This window comes from Astyanax mexicanus, chromosome 8 (genome assembly GCF_023375975.1).
Source record: "Astyanax mexicanus isolate ESR-SI-001 chromosome 8, AstMex3_surface, whole genome shotgun sequence".
In the NCBI taxonomy this organism is placed as follows: Eukaryota; Metazoa; Chordata; class Actinopteri; order Characiformes; family Acestrorhamphidae; genus Astyanax; species Astyanax mexicanus.
In genome coordinates, this window is record NC_064415.1 from 21347690 (window position 1) to 21363228 (window position 15539).

Genomic DNA, 15539 nt, shown 5'->3' on the forward strand with positions numbered 1-15539 from the left:
TAATCAAATTGAGACAATAGTGCCCACAGCACAAACAACAAGGCTCAATCTCACTCCGCTTCACCTGGATATCGGCCACTCAAATTGGGCATGCGACTTTATTTCGGCACCCGATGGCCTGGAGCCGGCGAGCCGAAAATTACCATTGTGGGCTGGAATAAAAAAAAAAGCGTCAGTGCTCCGGAGGCTGTGTTTGAAGTGATATGCAGGGCTGGTGGAATGGAGGGCCGCAGTCTTACCTCAAATTATGGCAAATTGCATTCATCACGGCCTGTTTGTTTGTCTGCCGCGATTATAGCCTGATATGGTAATTTACTGTTCTCACTTCATGAAATTGGCTCTCTGGGCCTCCCGAACGCCTTCCTTGGCGTTCAGAGGTTAAATACCCATTGTTAAGTTATGCAGTGGGATACATCTAATCAAGATGTAGAGCGGGCATGGAGGCACCCAGGCAACATATGTGTGCGGCGAGCGGATGAGCCGCTATTCTCTCTGAATTATTCACGGGTGGGATGGGATTTGGGGGAGTTATGAGTCATTATGAGGCTTATCATATCAGGATTAATAAGCTTGATGATATCACGCCATTTGTTCACTTGGCAGAGGACTCCCGATTCCGTATCGTAATACGCATCGCCGCAACACCTCCGCAAAAACTCCCCCAGCCTCGCCGCCGCCCACACGTCCCCCCCCGCCCCCCGCCCCATTATGCCTTTATCTGATGTAAATATAGCGACCCTTGTTGGATGCCGAGATGTCTGATTGGCCGCCTAACAACTAGCTAATTAGCAGCTGAAAGACAATACAGGGTTGATGTGAGATAATCTTTGATCACACATCATCATCATCAAAAAAAAAGAAAGAAAAAAAAAAAGCTCACAATGAAGCGCGAAGATAGCACAAATGTGTGTATGTGTGTATGTGTGTGTGTGTGTTTGAGCGAGCGAACGAGCGAGACAAGACAAAGTGAGTGCAAATGTGACTAACAGAAAGTGAGACTGAACTGAATAAAAAAAAAGAAGAGAAAGAATGTGAAAAGGGAGGTGTGTTATTATTATAATGGCGCTACAAAAGAGACGCACAAATCAAACAGTGAATCCTTCCACAGATAAAATAAAAAAAATTAACGTAGCTCTGACCTTCGCATGTTTACATTAGTTTCTGGTGCTGGTGTCTACTTATTCACACTCAGTTCCTGTATATGATAACAGTAAACAATCTGTTAAAGATATGCAGTATTCACACCTGGTCACTTCATGCAACTTGAATATCAGAATTATGTATGGATAAGGTCAATCCATAGACTGTGTATAGCTGGACAGAGCATCGTCTCTCAAAAGTGAAGCCACCACAGGTCGGGTGCCCCTGCTGTTCGGTTGCAGAAAGCTGTGTAACCCCACCCATCCCCATAGGTTTCAATGGCAAAACAGACAACTTTCAATCACGTTTTTTTTTTTTTCAAAATATACTGTAATTCTACCTCCATTATTTAAATGCAGCAGCTAGTGTAACCTCTGCTTATATTGTCACATTTTTATATCCCCACAGAATTCGTTTTTTAACAACGTTATTCAGCTCTATTCAAAAAAGGTGTGGTTATTGTAAAAGGGCTGGTTATGGGCGGGACCAATAACGGACCGTCAGCTCCGCTCCGCCCCTCTCTGCAGCCTGTTTCCTTGAGGCAGCCCTCAGGGGCGGGGTTATTTAAATGAGTAGGCTGACTCTCCACAGTCTTTCTCCCTCCTCTGGTCTCTACTGCGCAGACTCGGGTTTCAGGATCGCCAACATGGCGGAAGATTTTGGCTTCATTTTCATTAAATGAATGGGAACGGTGACACGGCGTCCATCTTTTTTACAGTCTCTGGGTCAAACTCTACATAAAAATGCAAGATGAATTTACTGTAAAACAGATCTGTCAAAGTCATTCACTTAAATCACTTTTTATATGGACTAGGAGGTGGTCTGAGAAGCATATGAACCCTACATACTCCATTACAGTCAAGGCATCAGTAATAATTGCAGAATAAAGGGTGAATTTGCATATTTTATCCTACATAGCAATCAGATTTCAATCTGTAGTAGTAGCTTAGTGGACCTGGACATCTCAATATTCTTTTTTATATATACAAAAATGATTAAGAACCTTAAAAAAGTGTAATCATAACCTCTTGACACCTTGCGTCCTCATAAAGAATATAACATTTCTGCTTTTCTGCTCTATGATTTTAATTAATTTATTTTTTATTATTATTTACTTACTGTAGAAAGCAAAAAGTTTGATCCCTCTGATCCCAAATGTTAAGGATCATTTACAAAAAAAATCATAAAATAAACTACTGTGCCCATATCACATTGTTTTTTTTTTTTTTGCAAAAAACAACTTCCTGTACAAAGACAAAATTTAGTTTCTAGACTTGCTAGGTCTAAGTAATCCTGAATAGCCTGGAGAAATGAAAAATAAATACCAAGAAAAAAGTTTCAGGACATTAAAGTGTCAGTATTTGTTTGTAACAAAAAAAGAGTTAAGATTATAAAGTCATCAACTGAATTGCAATATATTACAGTACAATTTGCACAAGATTGTACTCTTCTGAGCACCATCCCTCCACTAAATAAACCATTAGACTGTTTTCTTTTTTAAATATATTTTGTATAAACTAGTTTTAAATATATGTCTATTAGTCTATTATAGTCTGTTACTGAACACCCATCATTGTGATCATTACCTTAGCAAACTTTGGAGTAGGAAGATACATATACTACACTACATAAGGAAAAATTGTGTGAACCATTTTGGCCTGAAATACCAAACTAAAGCACTTCAATACTTAATAATAAAATGTATAAAATAATAACAGTGCTTGTATTTTTCCGTTGTTCGTCTTTCAGTTCAGTCCTTGAGGGCCCTGATGGGGCCTCTGGTCAGGAAGTTGTGGTGAAATGTTAAAATGCTTGTTAAAATGTTATTACAGCGTGTGCACCAGTAACAGAGACTCATGGGACTGGTGGAGCCTCCAACATCACTTTGTCACGGTGACTGCATTCGAGATGCCCCGTCAATGCATTTAGCAAACAAACCCCGGCCACATTTATTCTCTGCTGTATTTATGCTGTCAGATATTCCGCCGTCACCAGCCTGACTAATGCCTTAACCTGATCTGTCACAACATTCATCACCATTCTCTTCCTTTTCTCTCCTTCGCTTAGTCTTTCTCGCTCTGTCTCTCTCTCTCTCCTTCTCCATTCCTCTCCCTCATCCCAGCTCGCTCTCAGTAACTCACACACAGAACTGCTCTTCTTTCAGCGTGACCCACGCTTAGAAAAAACATAACACACATGCATTCTTTACAAGTACATAAATTTGAATATAGTATCACAGCATTTGGTGCCAAACAATGCTGCATAAAAAAACAAGAAGTACTCATACGATTCTGTTTCCTCGCACACTGCAGTGTTTTTGTTTGCTGGTCTTTTTTCTGTTCTAGAATGTTCTCAACAGAATTCACTTTGGTCTAAAAATGTCAGGTCTCAAACTGTTCTAGATTCCTTTCCTCACACTGCTCTAGAATGATCTCCTCAGCATTCACAGTACAATATTCAATATTCACAATATTCTCCTTCCCTTTAGTATTACTGTTCTAGAATGTTCTCCCTAGCAATTTCATCAATATAAATACTTTTACAATACTATAGAATGTTCTCCCCACCATTCACACTGTTTTAGATCAGTCTCCACATCTTTCACAATGTTCTAGAATTGTCTCACCACTTTCAACAATGGCCTAAAATATTGTCCTCACTCCTCTAGAATGTTTTTACCATCCTGCACATGGTTCTAGAATATTTTCCTCACAATTCACACAGTTCTATTATGGTTTTGTTTTTTATCATGCACACACTTCTAGAATGCTTTCCTCACCGTGAACACCAATCTAGAATGTTTTAATCATTATGGACATGGTTCTAGAACGTTTTCCTCACAATTCACACAGTTTTAGTATGTGTTTCCATTATGCACACTGATCTAGAATGTTTTCCTCATCATGCACATGGTTCTTAAAAGTGTCCCCCAATTCACAAAGTTCTAGAAAGGGTTTATTATGATTTCCTCATCATAAACATGGTTCTAGAATGTTTTCCCCACAGTGAACACCGATCTAAAATGTTTTTATCCTCATGCACATGGTTCTTAAAAGTTTCCCCCAATTCACAAAGTTCTAGAAAAATCATGCATCATGCATACTGATTTAGAATGTTTTCCTCACAATTCACACAGTTTTATTATGTTTTCCCATCATGCACACAGTTCTACAATGTTTTCCTCATAGTTCACACTGATCTAGAATGTTGTTCTCATCATGGTTCTAAAAAGATTCCCCCAATTTACAAAGTTCTAGAAAGTTTTTTTTTTTTATGTTTTCCTCATCAGGAACGTGGTCCTAGAATGTTTTCCTCACAATTCACACAGTTTTATTATGTTTCCCCATCATGCACATGGATCTAGAATGTTTTCATCATCATGCACACAGTTCTAATATGTTTTCCTCATAGTTCACACTGATCCAGAATGTTTTATCATCTTGCACATGGTTCTAAAAAGTTCCTCCAATTTACAAAGGTCTAGAAAGGTTTTCACCTTAATGCACATGTTTTACTCACAATTTGCACTGTTCTAGAATGTTTATCTCCCAGCATTTGCATCATTTCCATCAGGTTTTCATCTTCATGCACATTTTCTTCACACTTTGCACTGTTCTAGAATGTTTATCTCCCAAGCATTTGCATGATTCTAGAATTATTTCCACCAGTCAAACTATTTTAGAACATATCCCTTTCTTTTCATTTGCCAAACTGCTCTAGAATATTCTTCACACCATTAATTTAATTTAATACTATTTTAAAACTGTCTCCACACCTTTCACAATGTTCTCGAATGTGTCTAAAATACCTGGGCAGTCAGATCCAGTCCTGGTTTTATTTTCTTCGTTTTAAAGTCACTGTTTTGTTACCATTGTACGATTCAGAACAGGTTATGTCGAAGCAAGTGTCCTCATGCTTTCCTGCAACAGGCCATTAAATATACACTTTTTGCTGCCTGGTATGACAGGGCCCTTTAGCTTAGCATGCTTGACATTTAGGTTTGAGATGCTGATGTTGTTTTTGCTAGATGTTGTTTATGTAAGTTATCTCGGCTCTCGGAGTTAAACTTTGGTATGTGGGCATCATCCGAGCAGAAGTTGTTCCAGACAAATGCTTTATCGGCAAGATGTTGCAATGCTGGTTGAGTTTTGTGAAGCTTATGTCTTGTGTCTTGTTAGTGTATTGTGTAGCTTTGGGTTGGGCAGAATGGCAGTTACACTGTGTCCTGTTGCAGCCTGATTTGACTGCCTGAAGAGATTACGAAATAAATGCCCAAATGTATAGACTGTATGGTAGCTCTTCCCAGTAAAAAGATGGCACTGTACAATGTTTGAATATGTATGTTTAACAGCAAGTCAACCACAGAGCAGCTGGAGGAATATGAGTGTTTATGTATAGGCCTGCATCACACTGAATATGCTTATACTTTATTCTTAAAGACATAAAGACAGTGCTAGTCCTTGCCTTGCTTTGCTAAGGCTTGTACATTGTACATACTTGACAATTTTCACTTCAGTGCTGACTAACATAAACTGAGTAAATATAAAAAAACACTTTTTAAATGATAATGTTATTATTAAAGATAAAATATATATGTGTGTGCTTTGGATCATTGTCCTGCTGCAGAACCCAAGTACACCTGAGCTTGAGGTCACAAACAGATGACCAGATATTCTCCTTCAGGATTGTCTGGTTATCAGCAGAATTCCTGGTTTCATCTATTACAGCGAAATGTCCAGGCCCTGAAGCAGCAAAGCAGCCCCAGACCATCACACTACCACCACCATGTTTTACATTCAGTATGATGTTCTGTTTTTGAAATTATGTGTTAGTTTTACACCAGATGTAATGTGGACACATACCTTCCAAAAAGTTCAATTTTTGTCACGTCAGTCCTAAGAATTATAAGCCATTAACACTGACCTTAACTGAAGAAAGTTAGACCTGCAGTTCTTTAAATATTGTTCTGGGTTCTTTTTTCTGACCTCCTGGATGAGCTGTCCATGCCCTTTTAAAATAATTTCTGTAGGCCGGCCACTCCTGGACTCCTACAATAAAATGAATGGAGACAAACTCAGAAAGAGTATAAATGGTTAGAGTTTGAGTTAGCTTTGACTTAGGTTAAGTTTTTTGATTATCTCTATTTCAGTAAATACAATTCTCGCTTGGAGCTGCCCCTAATTAAGTGCTATAAATATTATAAATGTTCATTTTCTTCTGAGCTGAGAGATACAGAACTATTATCATGAAGTGAAAGAAGCTTGTGAGTTGATGCTGTAGAGTAATATTACATGATTTTACATAAGATTGATTCATATCACACAGCATTATGCAGCTCCACCAAAGTTACACAGTGCAGTAGCAGCATTCTAGACCTAATAGATGTTTATTATGTTGGAAGTATTGTTCTTTTTTTGAGAACCTTATTATAAAGTGTACTTTTATTTATTTATTTATTTATTTTTTAAAGCAATCTTACTAGCTTCTTTGTAACATTGAAACCATTTAAGTTTTGCTCGTCTGGGTTGCATCAAAAATAAGCAATGTAGTACAAATTAGTAATTTTTAGCAACATTACATGATTTTACACCAAATCAACCTATGTTACACAGCTTTTTGCAGCATTTCAGACCTGGATTTGGCAATTACAGAAAGGATTTTTTTCATATTACAAGCTGAATGTGCAATCTAAATGACTTTTAAAGTAAATTAAGCCATTTTGTGTTAAAACGGCTACGTGGTATTGCTTTTAACCTGCCTTTTTCTGCCTTTTCTGATTTCAGATCCAAATATTATTCAGCATGTCTTTCATTATAAAATGGCAGTGAATTATAAAATAAAATCTTATTTTCTTCAGTTCACAGTCCACTTCTCTATTCTTGCTTAGACCACTGTGGCTTTTAGCAACCACTCTAGTTTTCGTTGCCAAATTGACTCAAGCAACCCCTTTCCCCCCCCCCTCTCTCTCTCTCTCTCTCTCTCTCTCTGGGCTCTCTCTGTGAGTAAACAGTCTCGCCACTAACGAGACTTCTCCTCTGGTCTTAATTAGCATTAGCCCCCACTGTTAACACTCAGGCATGTTATCCAGGTCATAAACAAGCCAGGGACAGTGGTGGGTGACTGGGCTGCTGTTTGCGGCTCCGGGCCTGTTTTCGTCGGCGGTTAATGATGGGAGTGTTAACGATGGGTGAGGAAGGCTGTTGATTGGGTAGTGGCGGGTAATCTTATAGCTGGTTAATAATTGATAGTGTAGTCTCATCACAGAGCTGGAACACACTGTGTGCTGTTGTCAGGAGAAGTACTGCTGTGACTTCTCCTGTACGCTCGGATGCATTCAGGCTTCTAGTTTGCTCTAATTATCACACATAACTACCTTCTAACAGGTCGCTAAGTGGTTGTTTGGGTTTCTACTGATGGCCAGTGTTTGGCCTTTTGAATGCCGTAGTCATGCAGTGATACATAACCCCAACTCAGGAAAAGTTGAGACAGTGTGGAAAATGCAAAAAAAAAAAAAAAAAAAAAAGCTGCAGTTTTTCTTCCATTTTTTTTCTGCTCAACATCATTTAATTTATTAAAATACATCCATTTCTGCATTTCAGGCCTGTAGCACAAGGTCATTTCAAGGCAGTTGATTTGGTACAAAAGCAGTATCCACAAAAGGCTCAGTCTCTGAAGAGCAAAGATGAGCACAGGATGTCCACTTTGTAATGATGAGATGCATGAGAGAAGTATTGAAATATTTAATAGTGCATCTATATAATGAGTAATATAATTAAACCATTTAAGGAATATGGAGCAATTTTAGAGCCTAAAGGGCAAAGGCACAAGCCTAAGGATGAAAGATGCAGTTTGCAAAGGAGTTTTTTTTTTTGGTGACGAGGGTCAATTTGGTGAACCCTCCCCAAACAAAAAACACATCCTGTGATCATTGAATTTTTACCCATACATATAAATGTTGCAAATCTGGCAACTTTGAGTGAGCCTTCACTACCCCTCTACAGACCAAATACATACAACCAATGTCTGCCATGTACTTAAAGAAAAAATTAGAAAATAGTGTTGCTACATTCATCCTACTAGGAAAGTATACAAAATGCAAATAAAAAAACTGAAGTGTTTTCTTTCATTTCCTTTGACTCATATTTTAGAACTTTTTATGTTTTTTTAATCCTCAGCATCGTTTAATTTATTCATACACATTAATTCCTGCATTTCAGTCCTGTAACACTGCAATTTCAGGGCAGTTGACTTGGTACAAAAGCAGTGTCTAAAGAAGCCTGAGTCTTTGAGGATCAAATATGAGCAGAGGAGCTACAAGTTGTAGCAAATGCATGAGAAAATTATTGAAATATTTTAAAAACACATAAGCACATATCTAAAGTGCATAATAAGAAAAATAAAAAATAAAAACAAAAATAATTTAAGGAATCAGGAGGGAAAGAGCAAGGGCACAAGCAGATCAGGATCAAAGATAAAAAGCATCTTTATGGGTCCTATTTTAGTAACCTATAGACAAGACGTCAATCGCGCATCGCATTAGCATGTGTTAGTGTGTCTTAGCTATAGTGACGACACAAAAAGTACACCTTGGACAGCTCAAAACATGAAAAATTGGTGTGTTTTGGGGCGTAACGTGAAATAAACCAATCAGGTGTGCTCTGGCGCGTTTGTATTGGGCATCTAAAGTAGCACTACATAAATATTTTTGTTTCTGGAAAAAGGAATGAAACATTGATCTGGAACCCACTGTCAGGTCTCATTTGAATGTCATGTCACCTGCCACCATGTTCAGCCCCACTCACAAGATAACACCTCACAGGTGTGGACAATCCCAAACCATCCCTAGCATGCACAAGCTGTATAGAGAATTTTTTTAGAGAATATATTTTTTATAGCAAAAAACATTTAAAAATGGATTGCATGTGTAATAGGTTACAAAATGCCAACATCAAAAACTGCAGCAATTTTTTTTTGTAATAAATGTCACGTCACAATCTACTGTGAATATGATTCCCATGTTTAAATACCAATTTTAATATAAATGAGAATTTTCTGAATGATATAAAATGTTTAAAGATGTTTTTTCTTGTTGATGTGTTTTTAAATTGCCTCCATTTCATAGAAAGACTTGACTACTGATAGTATTTCATCTATAGATTATGTATTTTATAATCTATAGATTACGATAAAACATATTTCTGCCAATAAACATGAGTAGTTAATGACTTCCAACACCTCCAGTATCTGTAAAAATATTGTTTTGTACTAACATCCACTACAAAAACACCAATGTTGAAATATTTATGTGGGCAGATGCCATGGGACGAAGGGAAATAACAAGTGAGATCATTTCAGAGCAGCACACTGGGTCAGATTTATTCAATTATTTACTGCATTGTATCACGGCTATTTGCTAGAGAAAGAAGAACAGAAAGAGCACATGTGATTGGAGGAGACATTAATACATGTACAAAATAGTTGGATACATATGGCATAGTGGAGGTGCAATAAAGAAACTGATAAAAGCAGCTGAAGAAAGCTGCAATGCCAAAGGAACGTCTGAGGAACTGTTATAGGTGCATCATTGACAGCTGATTCTCAACAGCTCCATCACAATCTGGTTTAGACATTGCCTAATGCAGGACTGTAAGTGTCTACAATAAGTGGTCAGCACAGCCTAGGCAATCTCAGGAATAACCTTCTCACCATTCAGGAGGGCCCACATGACCATCAAGGACAATACTCCTCAAAAACCCCTTTAAACTCTTCCAACCTGGCAGATAATACAGTACAGTAGGAATTGTAAAAATTACCAGGTTATCCAACAGTTTCTTCCCCTGGGTCATCAGGGCTCTGAACGCTGTACACCCATGTATATTGGGCATGTGTATGATACAGGATTGTATAAAGCAGGGGTCAGCAACAGGCATGATTTTTTATTTATGCCTGTTCTCGCTTTTCTGCCTTATAAGGGCATTTTTTTATCCAGCCATGTCTCAGTTCACTAACCGGGGCGGCAGTAGTGTATTGTACCGCGACCCTGATGACATGGGTTCAAATCCGTTGTGTTTATTTATTTATTTTTCCTTTCTTCTAGGTTTTACCTGCTTTGAGATCAACTGTTCTGCAATTGGGTTCAACAACCTCCTGGCCTGGAGACCTACAAGACTGTAGCACTCCATCACATTATACTTCATGGCTGGGAAAATATCTGGCCTGCGGCCGAACTTAATTGCCGAGCCCTGGTATAAAGGATATTTGCTTCACTCTGCTACACAATTATTTTGTGTTTCTAACTATGTATACTGTATTATTTAGAGCTTGTAGTCTTGGAGAAAGTGCAGATTTACAATTTTCTTGTACAGAGCAACTGCTTGTATTTGTGTGCAGCATATGACAATAGACTCTTGAATCCTGAATCTCAAAAGAGCCCTTTGTAGCACCTTTGTTTTTTATTTAAGACTGTACTCAGAAAAGCATAAAAAGATGTCATTTATCAACATAACAATAACATATCATCATATTGGCCGCCCTTGTGCCGAACAACGGAATAGAAAAAGATGACAAACCAAAGGGAAGGGAAGTGGAGCATGAGATCAAAAGTAAAATGGCTGGGAAGAGAAAAGCTCAGGAAGAGATGGAGGCAGCGTGAAGGGGGGAAAGCTAGAGGCGCTAAAGTAAGTGAAAATAGCAATGATGAAACCTCCGGTGCCACTACGAGACAAATAACCCCAGCGGAGCAGCTCCCGCATTTATCAGGGCTGGGCTTCAGCCTCTTATCTTAATGAAGAATTCTGTTTACACCTTGCTACCCGTGTCTGCCCCGTCCCTACCATAACTCTCATGGCTTCCAACAGAAAATGCATTAATAAATGAAGTTAAAGATGCTGAGTCACAGACGTGTCCACCGCAGAGAGAGCTGCTAGTCTGGTGCTAACGTACGCAGTAATTCCGTACTCCGAAATGCTTGGAGGGGCTGGTCCAACACAGGAGCAGGAACTGAGGTGTGGATTCAGTCGTTTTTCCGCTTCTGGGTGCACATGTAGCTTTTTTACACACAGAATGCAATACGCTCTGCGCCGCAAGCAGTAATCAGCCAGGCTTTGTCCCTCACGGCCTTCATGTTTTCCCCTCATTGTTCAACACCGGTGGTGTCCCATGTGCAATCAACACCGCGCTCACACATACACACACACACACGTGCATACACACAGTTTTACACTCGCTAATACGAACAGACTGTTCCCGGCCCAAATTTGTGCTCGATTGTGTCGAAATAATTGGTTCATTTATTGCCATCCAGGAACGCAGGGAAAAGAGACAGAAGGAGAAGTAAAAAGCCACGGGTTCTACAGAGTAACAGGATAAACGAGGATAAATCAGGCAGATTGGTGCGAACGCTCCTCCAAAGAGCTTACTAAGTGCTGTCTAATTAAAAAATAAGATTCTTTACTTAGACATAAGACGAGAAGTTGTAGGGGTAGAGCACTTCGCAACGTGCAGGAAAATATAGAGACAAATAGCAGAAAAACACAAACCCAAAGCCAACAAAGTCTACTTGTCTTGCAAAGCATGGAAAGTGTGCTATTTAATCAGATTTTTTTTTCTTCCCATGAAAACCACAAACTAACTTTTCAGAAGCTAATTGTTTCAATGCCATGCTAGTCACAGTTGTCATTTCCATGCACCTGGCTTTCTTCGCCGTACGCATCAAACCCAAATCAGCCAACAGTTCTGTCTATTCACATCTATTAGATCACGGTCGATACAATAACACAATCCCCTCTCCTCTTCAACTCACAGAGAATTTCAGATCGTAGCTCCACAGATACAGTTAATCATGATAACATGCAGCAGGAACTCTTTGGTAAAAAGATGCCAAGAAGTGGACTCATGCTGTTAGGATGATCCAAACTGAATATTAAAGTTTTTTGAGATAATTTCTGGGGAAAACACATTCTTTTTTTGGTAATATTTGGTAAAAAAAAAAAAAAAAAAAAATCAGATTCTATTGAATAGTATGTAAAGGTGTTTTCAGTGTTTGTAATTTATGGAACAGGCATAGACATTGAATCAATTTTCTTATTATACTGAAAGGTAAGCATTTAAATATTTTGGGATGGATAGGTAAGGATTTTTTATGTACTCAATTGGTTATAATTTTGAATTTTAAATAAATAATATTTGAACAGGTAAAGATGAAATGTTTCCTTATCTACTGATGGGTATGAAATTTGAATCTTCCTTATTTAATATATGAATAAAGATTTTAAATCTTTATCTAATGCATGTGTAATAATTTAGAATATTTTCCTAATCTACTGGACAGGTAAGGATTTTAAATGATGGGTTAACATTTAAAATATTCCTAATCTATTGGTAGTTCACACTGTTTAAGTATCTTGATCTGCTGGAGAGGTAAGAATGTTAAAGGCAAGCCAAGTTTATTTATATAGCAGCTTTCACACACACAACGGTCATTCAAAGTACTTTACAAATTAGAAAATAGAAAGAGAAGTCAAATAAAAACATGAAAAAGTTAAGTTTCTTAAATAAATTGGAAATAAAAATAAAATAAGAATAAAGCACGAATAAAAACATGATTCAAACAAAAAAAAAACCAAAATAATTTTATTAAAATATATTTACTGTAAAAGTAATAGAAAGTGAGGAAAGTAAGGAAAATAAACAAAATGAATTAGAATAAAATTGCGGTTACAGAATAAAAAAGGGGGGAGTCTTTTAAACTGAGCTGAAGGCCTGATCAAACATGAAGGTTTTCAGCCTGGATTTAAAAGTGTCTAATGTTAGGTCTCTTCTAATGCTCTCTATCAACTGGTTTCATTTAAGAGCAGCATAGTAGCTAAATGCTTCTTCTCTATGTTTAGTTTTTACCTTAGATGGCACTAAAGTTTACTAATGTATTGGATGGTTAAGGATTTTGAATGTTCTTTATCTACTGGACAGTTGAAACAGTCCACTGATGTTATGAGATGGATGGATGGATGGATGGATGGATAGATAGAAATTTAGCAGCCAAAAAATCAATACACAGTAGAAACAAACAATAAGTGTAGTACAATAAGAGAGCACAGTGAGGGATATAAGACTCTTAACTATAAAATTAAAATTCTAAACTGAGACTTAAAAAATATATACATAAATATATAAATACAAAAATTATACAAAGTGTGGAACTAATGAGTCGTAGGTATGAGGTAGTGCAGTAAAATAATAATTTAAGTGTAAATAATTGAAGTAGCTACTCATGATCTGTAACTAAGGAACATGGTAGATCGGCCTCTTATATTATAGTAAGTGTAGCTTAATAAATAGGTAATGAACTGATATTATAGCTGATTAATTAATTAATAATCATAGGTGTGATAATGTTTGTATTAGCATCATGACTTGGCAGAGATAGAGCCGTAAATAGCCTCCACCTGCCAAGAAGTATAGAATCTGTGGAGTCAAAAGGTGATGCTAAATGCTAAAGTTCATGCTCTCTAGAATTTCCCCTCTGTGATCAATAAAGTATCCATCCATCCATCCATCCATCCATCTCTAAATTGGTCAATGTCTCCAGTTAAATTTACCATCCTGGCTTTGCTGCCACTAACAGGTGCCACTTACCAACTGCCAGTTGCCACTTACAGCAGCTTTTGACATTGTCTGTTACTGCATGTACACAAACTCCACACACTGACCATCACAGTGACATGATGACGTTGTGGCATAGGAGTACTCCCATGATGCTTTGGGGTTCCCTAAGACTTTTAGTTGTAGGTTTGTGAAGCATGTTTTTAAGATATAATTTAAAGTGGTTGGTAGTTTTTAAGGACTAGTCATATAAAAAGTCATACCGTACACAATGCCTTTGGGCTGTAAAAGTAAAAAAAAAATCAAACATGGAATTGAATTCATGTACACATACCAGCGTGCGAGGACGAGTGTGTGTATTGTTTTGTACGTGTAGGGCAGTATATGACATGCTGGAAGAATGACAGAAGCACTGAGTGTCTGGGCACTGTTTTGTCTGCTGTCTGTTTGGATATGAACACCAAGCTGAGACATAGATACCCATCAACAACCTGAGGGGGGAGAGAGATGGGTGAGAGAGAGAGAGAGAGAGCCACCAGAGCAGGAGATGCATTCCCTGAGGGAGGACTGGATGTCACGTGCAGAAACGTGCCTGAAAACAGAGAGAAAGATGGACACACGCTGTGAAAATGAAAGCATGAGTTAAACAATAGGATGGGTTAGAGTCATTGGAAATAAGTTAAACTACAACAGTATTGAGTAATGATCGATTAAATCAGGAGCCTGGAGCTAAGGTTGGTATATCAGAGAGAGCACTAGTAGGTCTGTCACAATAATTTCAATATCGATTTATCATCCAATAAATAAACATGACCGTAATAATTTTTGATAATCGTGATATCGTCTATTGTGTTTATTTGTATGTTTGTTCACATATATAACAGTGAACAGTATTTTAGCTGGTCATGCTTCAATAACTGCGACTCCATACACACAGTGTGGACTAAAGTATGTGAAGAAATAAGTATACAATTCCCAAACTAATTATAATAAATAATTCATTCAAATTGTTTTGTCTTTAACAAGTGTATAATTGTTTTTTGATGCTATTCTGTTATCATTATGTCAGTGGAATTTAATTGTCTTAAAATAAACACAAAAAAAAAATCTTATCGTGACAGGCCTATGCACTAGACTGGATTTTATCTTGTTTATCTAACAGAAAATGGTCAGTTTCTTTGGGAAACAATATGTCAGGTTTTACATGTAGAATACCTTGACATACTTTACTCTACAAGCTCCCTCTCAGACTTTTAATTTGACTTTTTAAAATTTCCTTATATTAATTCTATATGGATGTTATGCAGCTGTATATCTCCTTTAAATGTAATGACCTCAGTATAGAGTAGCTAATGTAACTGAGTGCATTAAGGCTCTTAAGATGTAAAGGAACTGAACGTTTAAACTGCACAAGTTAAATGAGGACAAAACTGAGGTTCTGGAACGGTAACCAGCCAGGCTAGGCTAGGCTAAGCTAAGCTAAGCTAATGCTGAGCTAAAGCAAGCTACGCTAACCTAACCACAGTCCTGCAGGCACAGCTAGCCTGCCAGCTAGCTAACCAACACCACCCAGCAAATAGGCAGAAATGTTTTCACATGAAGACGACTCTGAGGAGCAGGAGAGGAGAGTTTCAGTGTTATTTCACAGTCCTAACGTTTACTAACCACCTTAACTTTCACTGATTTTAAACTAACATTTGTGGTGTTAGCCTGTATAAACCATACACATAGATATTTTGTAGTTACTGTTCCGTTACAGTTCACTTGTTGTGTTACAGTTCACTACTTTTTGGTGGAAG